This window comes from Bos mutus, chromosome 1 (assembly GCF_027580195.1).
Source record: "Bos mutus isolate GX-2022 chromosome 1, NWIPB_WYAK_1.1, whole genome shotgun sequence".
NCBI lineage: Eukaryota > Metazoa > Chordata > Mammalia > Artiodactyla > Bovidae > Bos > Bos mutus.
In genome coordinates, this window is record NC_091617.1 from 47,498,179 (window position 1) to 47,520,599 (window position 22,421).

The following is a 22,421-nucleotide window of genomic DNA, read 5'->3' on the forward strand; positions in this document are numbered from 1 at the left end:
AACCAGCTGAACATCTGGAAGTTCACGGTTCACATATTGCTGAATACTCAAGCCTGACTTGGAGAATTTAGAGCATTACTTTACTAGCATGTGAGATGAGTGCAATTGTGTGGTAGTTTGAGCATTCTTTGGCATTGCCTTTCTTTGGGATTGGAATGAAAACTGACCTTTCCCACTTGATTAGTGATCTGTTAAGGGTAACCCTGGTGCCTTTTGATGTGGCTACATATGCTGGCAAGCACTATGGAGTTCATTTATTTTTTATGGGAAATTCAACCAGTAGGTTTCCTTTTTCTGAGCAAAACTTGTGTATAAATGCAAAGATACAAGACATCCTTTTCCCACAATACCTCAGTAAGTACAAGTTCTTGCCACATACCACAATATATCAATAATATTTAAGGCAAGGTTTTTCAACATGTCATTATGGACTTTTAGAATGAGACAATTATTTGTTAGAGATGAGAGCAGAGTACTCTCCTGTGCATTGCAGGGCTTTTTAGAAGAATTTTGAGCACCTACTCACTAGATGTTGAAAGCATTTCCAGTTGTGACAAATCAAAGGATGTCTCCAGACACTGCAAATGTCCTTTTGGAGCAAAAGATGGCTCAGTTGAAAACCAATGATTTAAGGCAAATTAAAAAAAAAAAAAAAAACTAAAATTTCAAGAAAGATGGATAAGTCTCAATTTTACCTTGATTCTACAACAGTAGTTACTGAAACATACTTTCTGAGTCTCATGTTCCTTTACTGTAAAATTTAGATAAAATTGTTCATACATCATAGCCTACAGCACATCTGCAACTTTTTATGCCTTCCAGTGTGAATACTTTCATTTTCTAGGAGGATTAGGAATTCATTTCTGGAGAAATGTGACAGGACAAGAAGGCTCGGTGGTCTCCTGTTGCTGTGTACATCTAAATCTTTGGTGGGGATTTTCACATCAGAATTAGGGCATATCTGCCTTCAAAAAATCCCCAAAGGAAATCCTCTTCTATAAACCAAAGAAGTCTGCAAAATTAATTTTATGTTTAGGATTTCTAGTTCAACTAAAGCTGAAGATACACAAAAACATTGCAAGTATCTTAAGTTAGCCCCAAAATAGGGGTGCGGGGTGGGGGTGGGAATGTTCCTTTTTCACTCAACTCTGCAGCAAGGAGTTGAAGTTTGTCTTCCTGGAAATAGGATCCCAATTTATAATTATGATCCATCTCCAAATATGCTGCTTTTGCTGCTGCTGCTAAGTCGCTGCAGTCATGTATGACTCTGTACAACCCCAGACGACAGCCCACCAGGCTCCCCCGTCCCTGGTATTCTCCAGGCAAGAACACTGGAGTGGGTTGCCATTTCCTTCTCAATGCATGAAAGTGAAAAGTGAAAGTGAAGTCGCTCAGTCATGTCCAACTCTTCAAGACCCCATGGACTGCAGCCTACCAGGCCCCTCCGTCTATGGGATTTCCCAGGCAAGAGTACTGGAGTGGGGTGCCATTGCCTTCTCCACTCCAAATATGATAGTGCTTTAATTTAAAGAGCAGTAAATCTTAAGCAAAAATACATTTAAATACATAGCTCAGTTGAAGTTTGTCTTTCCAGGCCCAGATGGACTTTGAGACAGTACACAATTTTTCAAAACGTCTAGTCTCAGGGGATGTCTCTTATATTAGTCATATTTGACCATGCTATGTCCTTGGAGAAAAAGATTGCTCTTCAGTCCATAAGCAATAAATCAGATTTGTTTAAAGGAATACTTTGTTTCCACCTTGTGTGAATAGTTCACAGTTTACATTATAGTAGTTTTCAGACAGATTTCAACAAAATATAGACATTGTTGATAATGAACAGTTATCATGACTTGAGTTACTACAGTGGAACACATGTATACCTGTGGCGGATTCATTTTGATATTTGGCAAAACTAATACAAGTATGTAAAGTTTAAAAATAAAATAAAATTAGAAAAAAATAAAAATAAAAAAAAAAGAAGGAAATTAAGTCATCCTCAAAGAATGATAAGCAGGCATTAGTGGAACAGTAACTCTATCTCTCTCTCTCTCTCTTTTTTTTTTTTTTTTTATAGATGAAGCCCAAGAGTTTAAAATCTTAGGAAACAATTCAAGGCAAAGAGACAGCAGTGGCAAATATGGAAGGAAAAGAGCACAGCAGATATTAGAGGATTTATGTCTTTGACATTGTATCAGAGACATAGAGAAAGCCAAGAGGACTTGTTATGAGCATAAATTTGCAAATAAAGGTAAAGATTAGTGGAATTAGAAAATAAAATAGAGGCTGTTTTCCTTATATAGAATGCTTTTTTATACTCTTCTCCTTATATGTCTTTTTTTAAGGGTTAATGGAAAAGTTTGTCACAACAGAGATACTCATTATTTAATCAGTGATTTACCCTGACTCTTACTGCTACTGCTACTGCTAAGTCACTACAGTCGTGTCCGACTATGTGTGACCCCAAAGACGGAAGCTCACCAGGCTCCCCCATCCCTGGGATTCTCCAGGCAAGAACACTGGAGTGGGTTGCTAGTGAGTGCTTATTTATTCTGTTAACACACACAAGTCTGAAGATCTTCAGTGTAAAGGAAGCATGGTTCTTCAGGTGGCATATAACTCTTACATTGACTAGTCATGCTTGGTGTGTAACTGCCACTTTGTGTTCATTTAGCTCTTGAGGCTTGTGAGATCTGAATCTGAAAATGTGTTTCTTTGTAGGAAATATAGTGACAGTGACAGTAAATAACAGTTGACTGATAAGTCATGCAAGATAAAAGACTGTGAAATTTCTTAACAGTTGTTATTAGTTTTAATGGTGAACATCTAGTTTTATAAGAGGGGAGAGGATATTTAGGCAAACTGGATTAGAAACATTGACCAGATGAGTGACAGGTATACAAAATGTAACCTCAGGCTTTTGGCTGACTGAGACTCTCAAAACAACTTCAGTCAATCATTGCTGTTGGGAATTTTTAAATCATCTGAAACAACCTACCTTTGAAATGATACATTCTGGTAGCCCAGAACCACGAAAGTTTCTGTCTCTAGCAGTGTCATGTAGTTACAGCACCATTGTTTTTTGACCTCTCAAAGCAATTCAGAGCATGAATTACTCTTTTCTCATTAATCCTAAACCTTTTCCATCCCTCCATGCTAGGTTTTTCTATGTCTATTTTCTTTTTTAGTATATTGATTGCATTTTTAGCACAACCAGGTAATATTCCAACTCGAGATAAATCTTTCTATCTTCTCTGAACTTAAACACTATTCAGAGAGAAATGTAGCAAGACTCACATATGGGTGCTTCAATATACCCATAGTCTTGGATCCACAAATGGATCCTGGGAATTTTATTATTTTTATTTTTTTCCCCTTTTACATAGCAGATTGGAGAAGTAAATGGCAACCCACTCCAGTATTCTTGCCTGGAGAATCCCAGGCAAGAATCCCAGAGAAGCCCAGCGGGCTCCTCTGTCCATGGGGTCACAAAGAGTCGGACATGACTGAGCAACTAACACACACACATAGCAGATACTTCAAATGTTTCCATTCTTATCAAAATATTTTTCACACTCTATCCATCAGTTTTAATTCATCAGATGCTTTTGCATAATTTTCGCAGAATTATGCAAGGAGATGAGAATTTCAACCACTTCCACCTACAAATATATAGGGGAACTTACCGCTACTTCTCTGATTTTCTACTATAGCATAAAAAGGGTGTTCTTTCTACTCATTATTCCTTTCTAATCCATTCCTCCCCATCACAGTCCTGACTCTTATCCAATCTTGCCATCTTTCAAAGCTCACTGCATTTGTTACCTCAGTTCTTTCCCTTATGTGTAACTTCTTTCTCTACATTAAAACTGAGAAGAAAATATGTATTAAAGTGTTCATTTTTACATTTTCCCCAACTCCATGTTCAGAAAGGAAATTCACTCCATTTTATATTCAACATCATTAGCCCATGGAACACAAAATGAATGTCCTCCTGGACACAAAAAGACAAGTGACTTTGTAAAATAAGTGAAGGAATAAATACACAAAACATCTATAGACAGGTAAAGAAAATAAGCTTGTAAGAAAATGGTCTGGGGTGACAATGAGGGCCATATTTCAGTTGTCTACATGTTGTACCAAACAAAAAGTAATAACTGTGGGTAAATTAAGCACAAAACACAAAGTTGTGTTAGTTATTAGACTGCAATGGCACTTCAGACAGTCACCATGGAGGCCATGCTGAATTTGAAATTTCAGTTTATAAAAAAGTCTGAACTGGATCTTTCATGTAGAAAACACAATTTATGTGACAATTCTATATCAAAAATCTTAAGTAGTTTAAATGTATATTTTTTCACTTGCAAATTGATTTCTTAAATATATATATATATAGCAAAGAAGTTGATGCTAGGTCTGAGTTAGTTTAATACTGCCATTGTACACTTCCAGTATAGATGGAATTCATGAAAATAATGCTATTAATTGTGGTATTATAATCAGAAAAACTTTAAAATTAGAGAAAGGAATACCACTATTAGAAATATATATGCTATTTATTTCATAGCCTCCTATTTTTGGTGTGTGGATGCAATAACCTCTCATTATCTGAGAATATAAATTAAAATTGTGAAGAACTATCCTGTTTCCTGTTCAATCTGCTTTATTTCCTTGCCATAAGATTGAGATAAATTGTTATTGATATTTATAATTTTTCCCTTTTAATATTCAACAACTATTAAAGACTTGCTTCAATACTAATGAGAAAGAGGGTTCTACATCCAATCTTAGGCAATACTCCTAGTCTTTCCAAGGGTAATAATGTTTGGGGTCAAAGTATAAGCTATATGTTCATAAATACTATTAAAAAGGAACAAAGAGTCTCTTACTATATTATAAGTTGTTTTTTAAAACAATAGCTGGGTTTAGATATTGTACTTAAATTTTCTGGTTCTGGCTTATCTCTGCCATTGTTTTTTATAAATTAGAAGGTATAAGTATTTATGTACAAATGTATACATACATATTGAAGAAGTGCATGACAACCCAGTCCAGTATTCTTGCCTGGAGAATCCTGTGGACAGGGAAGTCTGGTGGGCTACAGTCCATAGGGTCACACAGGTCAGACATGGCTGAAGCGAATTAGCACAGCACACATACATATACACATACGTATTTTGTAAAAGACTGAGCCAAGGTGAATCCCTATAGCATTTTCTTCCACTTCATTTTGTTTACATATTATTAAATGGCTAATATTTTTCACTTTCTTACCTTACTTCAATTCAGCTAAAAGTTACTGAATGCTTTCTATGAGTTAAATACTGATATTATAACAAGAAGAATAAAGATGAACTATTGTATATGCCTCTTTGGGAGATAAAAAATACCAAAGGAGATACACAAATAAAAAAGTGATGTGAATTAAATGATATATGACAAAACTGGGCTATGTATAAAGCACTAGAAGGGGACAGATAAATTATGTGGTGGAATTAGAGGAAGTAGATGGTCATCAAAACTTATATTATCTAGAAAATAAGACAGAAGAAAGAACAAACCATGAGAAAGTTACTGCACAAGCAAAGCATTAAGATATTTTGTTTCATTTTTCTTGGAGAGTCAAAACAAAACAAAACAAATGATCCCAACAAAAATCCCAAAATAGCATTAAATTCCAAACAGGACAGCAGTAAAGAACTATGGCAAGTAAAGAACTATGACTTCTACAACATCTGCAATAAGCCTATGTGAGTATGTCAGTCATGTAAGTATCATTCATTGCCGGGAGCCGGCATATTGCATATTGAGTGCATATTGCATATTGAGTGCAGCACTTTCCACAGCATCATCTTTCAGGATCTGGAATAGCTCAACTGGAATTCTATCACTGCCGGGAGCCAACGTGAGGAGCTCCACCCATGACAAAGGTCATGAGGAAGGAGGCTTGGCATATGCAAAGGCGGGATGGAGCTTCAGGAGTCCCCCTGGAAATTCTCGAACATTTCCACCCAAAACCAGAGTCTGCCTACTTTCTGCTTTGTGCTTTCACCTACACCTCTGACTTTACGGGGGGCTGTCCCCCACTACCTCTCTGAAAAAAGAGTTAGCTTACAGCTCCAGTTAATAATTCCTGGGTGTGACAGTGTTTCAACCTACAAACTCCTTCGGAAATCCTCCAGCCTGCCTGAATAGGTTTTTCTGGCCACATGTGATTGTTCAGAGCCTCCCAACTGTGAGAGGCAGGAGATGTTCTAAACTGTCTAAACACAGATTCTTTTGAGTAGCTAAAAGATTGATTAGAAATTGTATTGGTGAAGGGATTTTCACTTGTTGGGCCAATGTTTGCTGCTAAGTTTCCATATCCCTTACCTGCTGTGTCCCTGGCAGGGTATTGATTAATATAATTGGTGTAAGTAGTAGCTTTAATGTTTGTAACCTGGGACCCTTGAGTTAATTCTTTTTCTTGTTATAGCCCACCACACCTTTGCTCTGTAGGAATGCAACTTTATCTAATGCTTTTGGAGGGTGGCTCCTGACCAATCACCTTTAGAGAAAAATAAGTTTTCTGAAGAAAGGGTCTTAAAATGTTAACAGGCCTCTGGGCCAGAAGATGATGCAAATCACCTAAGCTTTTGCATATGATAAGTTTGCAGGAAGAAAGCCTGGCTTGCTGCATGACTCTACCCCTTCCCCCATTATCCTCTATGCATAACTTAAGGTATAAAAACTACTTTGGAAAATAAAGTGCGGGCCTTGTTCACTGAAACTTGGTCTCCCCATGTCGCTCTCTCTCCCAAATTCTGGCTGAGTCTCCATCTGGAGCGTGGAACCCGCCATGCTTGCTAATTATGCCTGGGCTTCTAAGATCCGACTGGGGAGGCCTCAGTGTCTCCTCTCCTTCAGGAGAACGGAAGGACGCCTACGGCCTACGTAAGTGGTGCAAACTTCTTGTCTTGAAGTTTTATTGGTCTCCCGCGTAAACCAAGCTACTCAGCCTCTTTTCTTCACTGAATTTTCCTACTGAGCTATCCTCATTCTACTACTCTTTATATCTTTGATAAATATTTAAATAAATAGGTCGCCTATGCCGTCTCTCCTTCGAATACCCTGGATCAGCCGGGGCTGCTCCCCGGCAATTCATCAAATATGTCATAACAGAAACACATATCTAGAACACCTATAATGAAACACAAAGTCATACTGAAATCATACTAAGCTTAAACATGACATTCTGTGAGTATTTTATGCAGCATTGCATATATGATTAAGGGAAATAACTTGCCAAAAACAATGGTTAAGTGTATGTATGCATACAGTCACTGTCATATATTTTGTGTTGGAAGAAAAGTGAGGAGGTATTATATACTGATACTTAGCTCAAGGAATAGGATTACTTGATTTATATTATTAAAGGGAAATATCTTCATGTTAATAGCATTGTCTTCAAGAAGAAAAATTAAACAAATACATAATTAGCACAAACTGGTTTCTCGGGATGTTTTATGTCATCTCATTCAATATACAACATGCCATCTTGACATTTTAGTGGACTCCTTGACTCTATGAGGCAGGTCAGGTGAGAAATCTGTATGCAGGTCAAGAAGCAAGAGTTAGAAACTGGACATGGAACAACAGATTGGTTCCACATTGGGAAAGGAATACAACAAGGCTATATATTGTCATCCTGCTTATTTAACTTATATGCAGAGTACATCATAAGAAATACTGGGCTGGATGAAACACAAGCTGGAATCAAGATTGCTGAGAGAAATATCAATAACCTCAGATATACAGGTGACACCACACTTACGGTAGACAACGAAGGAGAGCTAAAGAGCCTCTTGATGAAAGTGAAAGAGTAGAGTGAAAAACTGGGCTTAAAACTCAACATTCAGAAAACTAAGACCATGACATCTAGTTCCATCACTTCATGGCAAATAGATGGGGAAACAGTGGAAACAGTGACAGACTTAATCTTTTGGAGTTCCAAAATCACTGGAGATGGTGACTGCAGCCATGAAATTAAAAGACACTTCCTCCTTGGAAGAAAAGTTATGACCAACCTAGACAGCATATTAAAAAGCAGAGACATTACTTTGCCTACAAATATCCACCTAGTCAAAGCTATGGTTTTTCCAGTAGTCATGTATGGATGTGAGAGTTGGACTATAAAGAAAGCTGAGCACAGAAGAATTGATGCTTTGAACTGTGGTGTTGAAGAAGACTCTTGAGAGTCCCTTGGACTGCAAGGAGATCCATCCAGTCCATCCTAAAAGAAATCAATCCTGAATACTCTTTGGAAGGACTGATGCTGAAACTCCAATACTTTGGCCACCTAATGCAAAGAGCTGATTCATTTGAAAAGACCCTGATGTTGGGAAAGATTGAAGGCAGGAGGAGAAGGGGATGACAGAGGATGAGATGGTTGGATGGCATCACTGACTCAATGGACATGAGCTTGAGTAAGTTCCGGGAGTTGGTGATGGACAGGGAAGTCTGGCATGCTGTAGTCCATGGGGTCACAAAGAGTCAGACATGACTGAGCGACAGAACTGACCTGAACTGAACTGACTCCATAAGGGCTTCCCAAATGGCACTAGTGGTAAAGAAACTGTTGGCCAATGCTGGAGGCATAAAAGATATATGTTTGATTCCTGGATTGGGAAGATCCCTGGAGAAGGAAGTGGCAAGAATTCCAGTATTCTTGCCTGATGAATCTTATGATCAACAGAGCTTGGCACACTATGGTCCATAGAGTCACAAAGAGCTGGACATGACTAAAGCAACTTAGCACCTTAACTCCATGAAGGTGCATTTTTTTTTTTCACTTTGATTGTAATATGCTAACTACTCTACCAATGACCTAACCATAGTCCTTTCTGTGAAAAATTATTTTATTTTAAAAATAAACATAAGCCTTTATATAAAACAGGCAGTTGAATTCATTATATTGCACATTAAACTTCAACTTTAATGCAGCAGAAAAGAAGATAAGAAGAGCAATTACCAGAGGAAAGAAATGCATGAAACTGAAATCTTATCTGATGTCTTGCTCAAACCAGCAAAATCACTTTTAAAAAGAAATATAAACCTATATCTATCCATACACATTCTTACAGATCAAGCCTACCTCAGTCAGATTCTGGGTGATATCTCACACAGAGTAACAGAGATAGACAGAAAATGATCGAGTGCTGTGTGCCTTTTTGTATGTAGCATATTTTATCTGATTTACCCACTCTATTTCTTCTGTCTGCCTCCCTTTCACTGATAGTACAGTTAAGTACAACTTTGACTCTAAGTGAGTAAAAATACAAAACATTAAAAATATATAAAATAAAAAAGATACAAAATTTGAGCAATTAATTATTCCCACTTTTATAACTAAATTCTTAGAGGAATCTCTAAAATGAATTCGTATTTTTATATACTTTTTCCATCCTTAATTAAACTATTTATTCTTTAGGGATTAAGGCAAGTGAAATAATTGAATATTAATGAATTACTATAGAAGAGTCCTTAGACATCAAGGAGATCAAACCAGTCAATCCTAAAGGAAATCAACCCTGGAATTACTCCTGAAATCAACACTGGAAGGACTAATGCTGAAGCTAAAGTTTCAACACTTTGGCTACCTGATGCAAAGAGCAGACTCATTGGGAAAAAACCTGATGATGGGAAAGATTGAGGGCAGGAGGAGAAGTGAGCAACAGAGGATGAGATGGTTGGATGGCATCACCAACTCAATGGACATGAGTTTGAGAAAACTCCCAGAGATAGTGAAGGACAGGGAAACCTAGTGTGCTGCAAAGTGAAAAGTGAAGTCTCTCAGTCATGTCCAACTCTTTGCGACCCCATGGACTGTAGCCTACCAGGTTCCTCCATCCATGGGATTTTCCAGGCAAGAGTACTGGAATGGGTTTCCATGCTGCAGGAGGGTTGCAAAGAGTTGGACATGACTTAGCAACTGAACAACAACAACAATGTTACGCAGAAGAAAAAGACTATGTATCTATACAGAGGGATGGGCTTCCCTGGTGGCTCAGTGGTAAAGACTTTGCCTGCCAATGCAGGAGACATTGGTTCAATCCCTGATCTGGAAAGAACTCCTGGAGAAGGAAACAGCAACCACTCCAGTATTTTTGCCTGGGGAATCCCATGGATAGAAGAGCCTGGCAGGCTACAATCCATGGGGCTGCAGACACAACTTAGCAAGTGAACAACATATAGAACGATATATAGAGATATCTATCTATTTATATATAGATATCTCTATACAGAAGATATTATGAAGAGATGACAAGAATACACAGAAGAACTGTACAAAAAAGATCTTCATGACCCAGATAATCGCAATGGTGTGATCACTGACCTAGAGCCCTACATCCTGGAATGTGAAGTCAAGTGGGCCTTAGGAACTATCAGTATGAACAAAGCTAGTGGAGGTGATGGAATTCCAGTTGAGCTATTTCAAATCCTGGAAGATGATGCTGTGAAAGTGCTGCACCCAATATGCCAGCAAATTTGGAAAACTCAGCAGTGGCCACAGGACTGGAAAAGGTCAGTTTTCATTCCAATCCCAAAGAAAGGCAATTCCAAAGAATGCTCAAACTACTGCACAATTGCACTCATCTCACACACTAGTAAAGTAATGCTCAAAATTCTCCAAGCCAGGCTTCAGCAATATGTGAACTGTGAACTTCCTGATGTTCAAGCTGGTTTTAGAAAAGGCAGAGGAACCAGAGATCAAATTGCCAACATCTGCTGGATCATGGAAAAAGCAAGAGAGTTCCAGAAAAACATCTATTTCTGCTTTATTAACTATGCCAAAGCCTTTGACTGTGTGGATCACAATAAACTGTGGAAAATTCTTCAAAAGATGGGAATACCAGAACACCTGATCTGCCTCTTGAGAAATTTGTATGCAGGTCAGGAAGCAACAGTTAGAACTGGACATGGAACAACAGACTGGTTCCAAATAGGAAAAGGAGTACATCAAGGCTGTATAGTGTCACCCTGTTTATTTAACTTATATGCAGAGTACATAATGAGAAACACTGGACTGGAAGAAACACAAGCTGGAATCAAGATTGCTGGGAGAGATATCAATAACCTCAGATATGCAGATGACACCACCCTTATGGCAGAAAGTGAAGAGGAACTCAAAAGCCTCTTGATGAAAGTGAAAGTGGAGAGTGAAAAAGTTGGCTTAAAGCTCAACATTCAGAAAACGAAGATCATGGCATCTGGTCCCATCACTTCATGGCAAATCGATGGGGAAACAGTGGAAACAGTGTTAAACTTTATTTTTGGGGGCTCCAAAATCACTGCAGATGGTGACTGTAGCAATGAAATTAAAAGACGTTTACTCCTTGGAAGGAAAGTTATGACCAACCTGCTGCTACTGATAAGTCGCTCTAGTCGTGTCTGACTCTGTGCAACCCCATGGACGGCAGCCCACCAAGCTCTGCCGTCCCTGGGATTCTTCAGGCAAGAACACTGGAGTGGGTTGCCATTTCCTTCTCTATCTTCTTTCTCTATGACCAACTTAGATAGCTTATTCAAAAGCAGAGGCATTACTTTGCCAACAAAGGTTCGTCTAGTCAAGGCTATGGTTTTTCCTGTGGTCATGTATGGATGTGAGAGTTGGACTGTGAAGAAAGCTGAGCACCGAAGAATTGATGCTTTTGAACTGTGGTGTTAGAGAAGACTCTTGAGAGTCTCTTGGACTGCAAGGAGATCCAACCAGTCCATTCTGAAGGAGATCAGCCCTGGGATTTCTTTGGAAGGAATGATGCTAAAGCTGAAACTCCAGTACTTTGGCCACCTCATGCGAAGAGTTGACTCATTGGAAAAGACTCTGATGCTGGGAGGGATTGGGGGCAGGAGGAGAAGGGGGCGACAGAGGATGAGATGGCTGGATGGCATCACTGACTCAATGGATGTGAGTTTGAGTGAACTCCAGGAGTTGGTGATGGACAGGGAGTCCTGGCATGCTGCGATTCATGGGGTCGCAAAGAGTTGGATACAAGTGAGTGACTGAACTAACTAACTAACTAACTATCTCTATCCAGGAGAATATCTTCCTACCTGCTGCACCTATGGGGAACACTAGTTGCAAATCCTCTTTCTCTCATCTCTTTAAGCTACATGTGAATGACTGATTATTCTACTTTGTTCCCCTGTTTCACATTAAATCTCAGCTTGAATGGAGTAATTAAATATACAAACTGCATTATATCTGTGTAATAGACATTTATCATTCTTTTAGAACACATGTCATGATTGAATACTTTTAGTATATATGAAAGTTCTCCTAAAGGGAAATACAGAAATCTGTCTTTCTTACCAGAGTGCATAGATTTGATCATGGTTCCACAAATCAAATTCACTGTGTGAAGCCTTAATCTAGAAGCAAGTCTTGTGGATAATCAAGCAACACATGGCATTTTGATCATGTTATGGGAGGCTAACAATGTTCCACTTTCAGAGTCAGTTTGGCAGTAATTCTAGCAGTTGTGCCTGGTGGTAGCATGTGCACATTAAGCTGCAGGGTCTGTGAGTGACTGGCTGGGGTCAGTACATTTCCATTGGAACCATCTTGTAGTTCCATTGTCTTAATGCTCCTCACTATGAGTCATTACAGCCTGGTATTCAGAATTTCTTAAGATTCTGTGGGCTTAATAATAGCAATTGATCAATTCATTTCCTCTAGAAACTATTTAAAGATGTTTTGATTGATTGCAAACACACAAAGAAAAATCCTCTGACTCGTACACTCTAATACAAATTTTAAATCATATAAAATAATTTGTTACTTCATGTTATTTGAAATAAGTAATAGAGAATATGTATCTATAAGAATACAGAGCAGAAGCCATTGAAATCAATATCCTCAGAAAATGAAGTAATATTTTCACTTGCTAGGGAAATATTTTTTTTTCATACTTTTATACTTCGTGACACTTTTATTTTATTTTATTTTATTTTTTTGAGCAGTGCAGCCTTTATTAAGGTCGGGCCCCGGCTTACTTGGAGCTGGTGTACTTGGTCACGGCCTTAGTGCCCTCGGACACAGCGTGCTTGGCCAGCTCCCCAGGCAGCAGCAGACGCACGGCCGTCTGGACCTCCCGGGACGTCAGTGTGGTTCGGCCCGAGTACTGGGCCAGCCGGGTGGCCTCGCCAGCCAGCCGCTCAAACAGATTGTTCACAAATGAGTTCGTGATGCTCATGGCCTTGGAGGAGATGCCGATGTCGGGGTGCACCTGCTTCAGCACCTTATAGATGTACATGGAGTAGGTTTCTTTGCCCCGGCTGCACCTTCTGGACTTCTTGTCCCCAGGACTCCGCCCCGCCGGCCCCCAGACTGCTGCAGCTGTCCGTGCTCGGCGCTCATCCTCCAGTGTACTTCATGACACTTTTATTTTATACTCTGAATGCAATATGCAGTTTAGGTACATAAAGGAAAAAGGGGCTCCATTAGAAATATGGTTAATATATAATTGCAAGTTGTGGCTTATTGTTAAGATATTACTTTGTTCCATACAAACACACCTTTAATCTTTGAGAGAGATGTCTGATGATGTTAATGACTCTCTTTAATTTTTATCTTATAGAAGTTTTCAATAAGTTTCCAAATAAGCTGTGAGCCTTTGCTTATATGGTTGCTTTCTATATACAAATATAATGTAATAATATGGTCAGCTTTCTTTGTAAGGACTCTGGAAAGAAAACAATTCAAGGGCAATGCCCCAAATCATTGTTATTTGTAGATATTTTTTTAAAAAGTATATAGGATGTGTCTTGGTTCAGAAAAAAAATAATGAAGTAAAAAATTTGACAGAGATAGATTTTTGCTATGAAAGGTGATTTAAACTCACCCTCATGCTATGATTTATTTTTTATTTATTTATTTATTTTTTTTACTTTTTCCCCAAAAGCTTTATTTTTTTTCTGTTTTTTTTTTTTTTTTAAACTTTACAATATTGTATTGGTTTTGCCATATATCAACATGAATCCACCACAGGTATACATCCTGAACCCTCCTCCCTCCTCCCTCCCCGTACCATCCCTCTGGGTCATCCCAGTGCACCAGCCCCAAGCATCCAGTATCGTGCATAGAACCTGGACTGGCGACTCGTTTCATATATGATATTATACATGTTTCAATGCCATTCTCCCAAATCATCCCACCCTCTCCCTCTCCCACAGAGTTCAAAAGACTGTTCTATACATCAGTGTCTCTTTTGCTGTCTCATATACAGGGTTATTGTTACCGTCTTTCTAAATTCCATATATATGCATTAATATACTGTATTGGTGTTTTTCTTTCATGCCATGATTTAAAAAGCAATGCTCATTTTAAGTAGAGAACGCAAATAACAGAAAGTGCAGACATTGTATGCTTGATTTAGAATAAAGATACAACATTAAGCAGACATCTCAGGGATTAACAAGCCAATTTAACACTTCTCGGGAACCTAATTACGATCACTGAAATGGGAAGCAGACATCTCAGAGTAGATGGTGTGGATAAGCTGCGAGATGGCACACGCAGCAGAGGATCTTGACTGGCAAATCAGAGTCTACGACTTTCAAATGCTTAGTCTGTAGAGTGCATGCTCAGTTGCTCCATCGTGTCCAACTCTTTGTGACCCCATCAACTATAGTCTGCCAGGCTTCTCTGTCCATGGAATTCTCCAGGCAAGAATACTGGAGTGCATTGCCATTTCCTACTCCAGGGGATCTTCCCCAGATCAAGGATCAAAACTGTGTCTTGTGCCTCCTGCATTGGCAGGCAGTTTTTTTATGACTGAACCACCTGGGAAACAGTCTACAATAGTCAAAACCACTTCTAAAGAGATACCTGTAAATGGAGATTAGAAGCTAGTGTGTCTATCTTTTACGTATTATCCCATATGTGTATGTGGCATTTATAGTTATCGCTATAAAATAATCATTATATATGTATGCATAATCATATTATTATTATACCTTTTGCCAATACCATGGAATTCCAAGAGAAAGATCCTTAACACATGGTTATATGTTAGTTACATGGTTCATGATTCTTGTAGATTCTTTGTGACAACCAGAATAAAGATTTTGGTGGCCTCAGAGCGCATTTTTCTATGTTATATGAGATTGGTTTACACCTAGCTAGTCTTTGAGCAAAACGGTCATAGAAACCTTAAAAATATTTCCAGTAAAGAGAACAAGTATAAGAGCCATGGAAGAAGCATATTTCTCAGGAAGCAAAAGTAGGGAAAACAGAAATGCTAACAACAGTAGAACATGCAAAGATTCACGGTACCTTTTAGTCTGAATAAAAGCAGAAATGTAAGATGCTCCGCATTTGTATGTTGAAACAAAAACAATGCAACATCAACTTTAAGTGAGAGAAGTCAGGAAATAATAGGATCAGAATCCTATTGCAGTTTAATAGTAAGGGAAAGCATTTACTCATTAAACATGATGTTTTGTCCTGATAAAACAATTAGACCAAGGATCTGTTTCCTGAACCTGAATTCTTTCTGTGAAACAGAAGATATGCAAAGCTGCAGTACATTAATCCTTATGGATCCAAAGAGCTTTCCTGAAATATGTAATACAAAGTTGACTTAATGATTATGAAGTTAAAGAGCATAGGAAAGACAAAGCCCATTGTCCTTTCATAAGGAATTTATTTCAATATGGAGTCATTACCTTACTGCTAAGGACTGAACTGTGTTCCACCCAAAATCCCTATATTGAAATTCTAATTCCCAACACTTCAGAATGTGACTTAGCTGGAGGTAGAGACTTTAAAGAGGTGATTAAGTTAAAATGAATCTTTTAGGTTGGGTCTTATTTCAGTATGACTATAGCTCTTATAAGAAAAGAAAATTTGGGCACAAAGAGAGAGAACAGGGATGCACCCACAGAGCAGAAAGGTCCCTGTGAGGACAGAGTGAAAAGATATCCATCTGCAACCCAACCATAGAGGCCTCAAAGGAAATTAAATCTGCCAATACCTTGATCTTGGACTTCCAGCTTCCAGAAGTGTCAGAAAAATAAAATTCTGTTGTTTTAAGCCATCCGGTCTATGCTTTTTGTTATAGCAACCCTAGCACATCAATATATTTACCATTGAATATATTTTGGCAAGACTTATGAATATGACCTATGCATATTATATTGTATTCAATGAATAAGATTCAATTTGGTCTATATATCATTGTCCATCTGTAATATATGCTAATGATTTGTATACATTAATTTTCTAAAAATGTTAACATTTTTCATGAACAAGCGCCATTTCAAAAGAGCTAAAATATAAATATCATTTGTGCCTCTCCATGTCAAAGTGACTAATATCTAGTTTTCTAATTAAGGACATGTTAAATGTACATTAAAAGACACTTACTCCTTGGAAGGAAAGTTATGACCAACCTAGATAGCATATTAAAAAGCAGAGACATTACTTTTCCAACAAAGGTCCATCTAGTCAAGACTATGGTTTTTCCAGTAGTCATGTATGGATGTGAGAGTTGGACTGTGAAGAAAGCTGAGCGCCAAAGAATTGATGCTTTTGAACTGTGGTGTTGGAGAAGACTCTTGAGAGTCCCTTGGACTGCAAGGAGATCTAACCAGTCCATCCTAAAGGAGACCAGTCCTGAGTGTTAATTGGAAGGACTGATGCTAAAGCTGAAACTCCAATACTTTGGCTACCTCATGTGAAGAGTTGACTCATTGGAAAAGACCCTGATGCTGGGAGGGATTGGGAGCAGGAAGAGAAGGGGACGACAGAGGATGAGATGGCTGGATGGCATCACCGACTCAATGGACATGAATTTGAGTGAACTCCAGGAGTTGGTGATGGACAGGGAGGCCTGGCGTGCTGTGATTCATGGAGTCACAAAGAGTTATACACGATTGAGTGACTGAACTGAACTGAACTGTACATTTCTCTTTCAATATGAGTGAATTGAAAGAGAAAATTTAATTGCAAGTTAAATTTTTAAAAGAAAAATACAGATATTATCAGAATTTCTAACCCCAAACAGTATGTTTTAAACTATAAAATATCCTTTATAATGACTAAACATTTTTTATGTTGAATAGTACACAGCAAAATAACAATATTAAAACTCATCCACTTGATTAAAGCTCCCGCTTTATGCTTACTGAAGAATTTCTCTTACTATTTCCTCTTCCTGACCTTTCTTACCAACTTCTAGTTTCAGGATGTACCTATAAAGTCAGTTATGTACAAAGTGATGGCACATTTTTAACAAAGAATGCATATATCTGCCTGATTTATAAGAAAAAAAGAGATTAGTAGTCCTTAGAAATAGTAGTTTTACTAAAAAAGAAATTTGGTACCATGCTTACCAACTTTGGAAAAAAATGATTTAATGAAAACTGATATGGTGATTCCCACCCTGCTCAAACATTGAACATGAAATTCCACTCCCAATACTTTCCTAATGTGTTGCATTATGAATTCTAAAATGTTTGTGAGACTATAGCACTCATTAAAGCCCAGAAACTGACACATAGTCAGGTTTTGGTATGTATGTCTTGAATGAATGAATTGAATATTTTGAAAATTAGTGCACCATGATCTGAATGATCACTTAAACGTTTACACATCTTTGATATAATATGAAGAACTATATGGGCTTCCCAAGTGGCTCAGTGGGTAAAAGAATCCACCTGCAATGCAAGAGAGGTGCAGATTCGATCCTTGGGTCAGGAAGATCCCCTGGAGGACACTGAACCCACTCCAGTATTTCTGCTTGTAGAATCCCATGGACACAGGAGCCAGGCAGGATACAGCCCACAGGGTCACAAAGAGTTGGGCATGCTGAAGTGTCTGAGCACACATGCATGCACTATATAGCTTGCTTTAGGTATGAAAGTGAAAGTGAAGTTGCTCAGTCGTGTCCGACTCTTTGTGACCCCATGGACTGTAGCCTACTAGGCTCCTCCATCCATGGGATTTTCCAGGCAAGAATACTTGAGTGGGTTGCCATTTCCTTCTCCAATGGATCTTCCCGACCCAGGGATCAAACCCAGGTCTCCTTCATTGTAGGCAGATGCTTTTACCGTCTGAGCCACCAGGGAGGCCCATGTAGTTGCTTTAGGTTTGGATACTAAATAAAACTATGATGAAGTGAATTAAATGGTTTTTATGGGCTTAGTCATACTGTGAAGGGAATTGCAAAACTGAATTATCTTTTGGATATATTATCCAGGTTTATTACTGACAAATTGCTTACCATCACTGAGAGCAATATATTATTTCATTCTTGTATTAAAATGTGAGATGAAAATACTGAAACTGTAATTCTAATTGTATTATCCAGCCCCTATATTTAATTGAGAATTTATCATGCATTTTAAAACAGACAACCTTTAGTCCACACAAACTTTTACAAACCATTTGAATGACATGTTAAAACTATTTATAAATTTCTGCGAACTTCTGATGTAAAGCAGGAGTTCCCTATACTACTCCTCACACACTATCTTAGCTCTCTAATTTGTGAATGTTAAAGAAGAATGCTTACCACTGTCTATTTGCTATTAATAAACATCAGCTCAAATTTTGCTTTCCTCTTATACTCTAATAATAATTTTGAAAATCTTTAAGGACAATCTTTTCTCTATTGGACATATTTTTTACGCAAAATCAAAAATTAAATCAAATATTTCACGTTTATTTGACTCTTTGGGATCCTATAAATTAGGGAAAGAAAAATTCAAAACAACAACAACAAAAAAGTGGCCATGAATTTACCACATAATCTGAGGATTATGGCAAAGTGTTGCCCTTAGTATTTCCTGAAAACTAAAACTTAAAGCTTGATAAGTTTGTTCATGGAACGTCTAGTCTTCTCTTGGTGATAAGCTAGTACTTATTTTATACAAAGATGAATGCAACCCAGTTCCTAACTATATTGAATTTACAGTAGAGTATAAATGATGGTTAGTGATTCAGTTCCAAACAACAGTTGAGCACCTTTATAGAACATTCTTCTATGTTCTATGGTGTTATTTAAGATAGCAAAATCTACTAAATAAATGCTCTCAGATAGTGGTCTCTTTGGTAGGTAAGCTGTATGCAATGCCATAAGGAGGGATTCTAGACAGTGGGTAATTGAGTAACAAATTCAGTGGTAGAGACTATGTTTGAGTTCTCAGACCCGAACAGTAAACATACACTTTTAGTTGGACAAATTAGTGAATGCTAACCAGGTTTTCCACACCTCAGTGTTGGCTTAAATCTCCAAACTCATCACTAGAGATTCTTACAAGTAAGAAAAAAAGCTAGCACTGGGAGAGAAGAATTTTATATAAATTGTATAATGACCACTCAATGATGCATTCTCATAAGGTAATAAGATGCCCTGAATGAGTTTTCCCTATATGTTAATGGTCTTCAATTATGCTGCACACACAATCTCAAAATCCATAACCAAAAAAGACATGATTAACTAACAAGGTTTTGTACACCAATTGATAAAGTACCTAAGTTTGCTCCTACTAAAGAAGAAAAACATGATGATGAGGAGGGGCAATGGAAGAAGGAGAGAGGAAAAGAGAAAGAGGAAAGAAGGAGAGTGTGGAAAAGGAGAGTATAAGGAGACACTATAGGAGGAGAGAAGAGGAAATGAGAATGTTTAGGAGGAAGAGGCGAAGAAGGGACAGGAGAGAATAAAATGAATTTAATTTTCATGAGTATTAACTACAATACTAAGTTATCCTATCTTTTGGAATCCTATGTTTGTTTTTCTATTTGTCAGCTTAAATTTACATCATTTTCCAGATTCCTGCTGGGTTAAAATGAAATACAAATTCCTTTCCAGGTCTATGACTTTAATGTTTTAGATTCTACAATCTTTTCAGTTTCTTCACAGATCACTCTTCTTCTTGATCACTATGTTGTAGCCACTAAATTCATTCAGTTCTTGGCTTCTGTGAGTTTTCTCTTCCTTGAAGTCTCAGAATATATTTTCTCTTCTGACATTCTTCCAAGACTGGCTGCTTGAATAGCTAACACCATGTATGCCACATTCTATGAGAGGGTCACAATGTCATTATTATTTAAGGTATCTCTTCATCTGCATATTGCAGTACTATGTCTGTATTGATTATTATATTTTGCAATTTTGTGCCTTTTTCTTTACCTTTATTTAAATTATATCCTTACTATACACAAAAAAATAAGGCAGGGATAATACATGTCTTATTGATCATTGACTACATAATGCTCTAGTTAAGTATGACTCAAAAACTAGATGCTCAATAAAATGTTTTTAAATAATGTAAACAATAGGTAAATTAAGATATAAATAAATAAATGCTTTCTCATTTTTATCCTTATGGTTCCAATTTTCTTATTACCTTAATAGCTTTTTGAGATTTCCAAACTTCCATTTATCCAGAATTATTTAATTATTCTTTGACTTTGACCACATTTTCATTCCAAAATTTGTTTTGATTTTTTTTTTTTTGACCAGAATCCTGAGTCTCATTTCACCATAAAATGCCAAACATGAGAAACCTTTATATACTAACTCATATTTTGAAAACACTGCAGGCCTTTATTAGTACTTAAATAATAACCAATACTTGCTTTTTTTTCTTGTTGGTAGAATTTGTTTACAATATGACAAGAGTAAAAATCTGATAGTCAAAAATGATAGGCCCACTCTTAGCAATGATTGTCTTAGAAGTCTGTAAAATGGCCAAATTTTGACAAAAGAGATACATAAAGAGAAACAGCCTATTATGGATTTTTATGTTCTGTCCAAGCACAAAATAGTTTCCTGTTGGTAACAAAATTTATCTTCAGAAACTGTTATTATATAACTGTGTTATATAATTGCCAGTGATGAACAAACTGAACCATGGACAGATTAAAAAGCTTCAAATGTTTGGCTGATATTATCCCTCTCTCTTTTTTGTCTTAAGGGAGATGAAGAAGGTAGAAAAGATTTGACAGTCTTACATTGTATATAAAAGAACACAGAGTGGGGCTCAACATCCTGAGTGTGACCAGAACAAAGTGGTTTGGAAGACAAAAGGACCTAAAATTCTACCAAGTATTGTTGTTGTTGTTCAGTCGCTAAGTCCTGTCTAACTCTTTGCAACCCCATGAACTGCAGCACGACTATCTCTCAGAGTTTGCTCAAATGCATGTCCATTGAGTGTATGATGCCATCCAATCATCTCACCCTCTGTTGCCTCCTTCAACTGCCCTCAGTCTTTCACAATATCAGGGTCTTTTCCAGTGAGTCGGCTCTTTACATCAGATGACCAAAGTATTGGAGCTTCAGTTTCAGCAACAGTTCTTCCAATGAATATTCAAAGTTTATTTCCTTCAGGATTGACCCGTTTGATCTCCTTGCTTCCAAGGGACTCTCAGGAGACTTCTCCAGCACCACAATTTAATAAATGCATTAGTCCTTCAGTGTTCAGCTTTCTTTATGGTCCAACTCTCACATTAGTACATAACTTCTGGACAAACCATAGCTTTGACTATATGGACATTTGTTGGCAAAGTAATGTTTGTGTTTTTTAATACACTGTCTAGGTTTGTCATAGTTTTTCTAGCAAGGAACAAGTGTCTTTTAATTTCCTGGCTTCAGTCACCATCTGCAGTGATTCTGGAGCCCAGGAAAAGAATGTCTGTCATTCACTGTTTCCATTTTTTTCCCCATCTGTTTGCCATGAAGTAATGGGACCAAATTCTATGATCCTAGTCTTCTGAATATTGTTTTAAGCTGGCTTTTCTGCTCTCCTCTTTCATCTTCATCAAGAGATTCTTTAGTTCCTTTTCTTCCATTCAGGTGGTATCATCTGCATATGTGAAGTTGTTGGCATTTCTCCTGGCAATCTTGATTTCAGCTTGTGATTAATCCAGCCCAGCAGTAATGCTGTACTCTGTATAGAAGTTAAATAAGCAGGGTGGTAATATACAATCTTGATGTACTCCTTTCCCAATTTTGATCCAGTCCATTGTTCCATGCCCAGTTCTAACTGGAAATCTGTACCTGAAGAACAGAGGATGGAGACATCCTTTCAATCATCTTCCAATAATGAAAAACTGTCCTGTTGAAAGCTTAGACTTTTTGTGCTCTAAGAGGACAAAACTACAGTGTAAGTTATAAGAAGGCAAATTTCTTCTGTCCATAAGAATGCATTTCCTAACTATTTAGCCATATAAAATTTTCATGAGCTGGCTCATAAATAGTGAGTTCCTTATTACTGTAGGAATTTGTACTCATATATGGACTGTTATTACTCAGGATTCAGTGACTTTACAGTATTTTTTTTTCTTTCTTTTAAGTGTAACTGTTGATTCCCCACAACTCTCCTGCCCCAAATAAAATCTTGCCTAGAATTCCAGTTTATAAGTCAGGTAAGCA

General features: G+C 37.6%; 1 pseudogene; it reads right to left on the minus strand.

Moving 5' to 3' along the window:
* Positions 1-13,031: 13,031 nt before the first annotated feature.
* On the minus strand, positions 13,032-13,399 carry LOC102270710 (histone H2B type 2-K1-like; annotated as a pseudogene).
* Between the last annotated feature and the right edge of the window lie 9,022 nt (positions 13,400-22,421).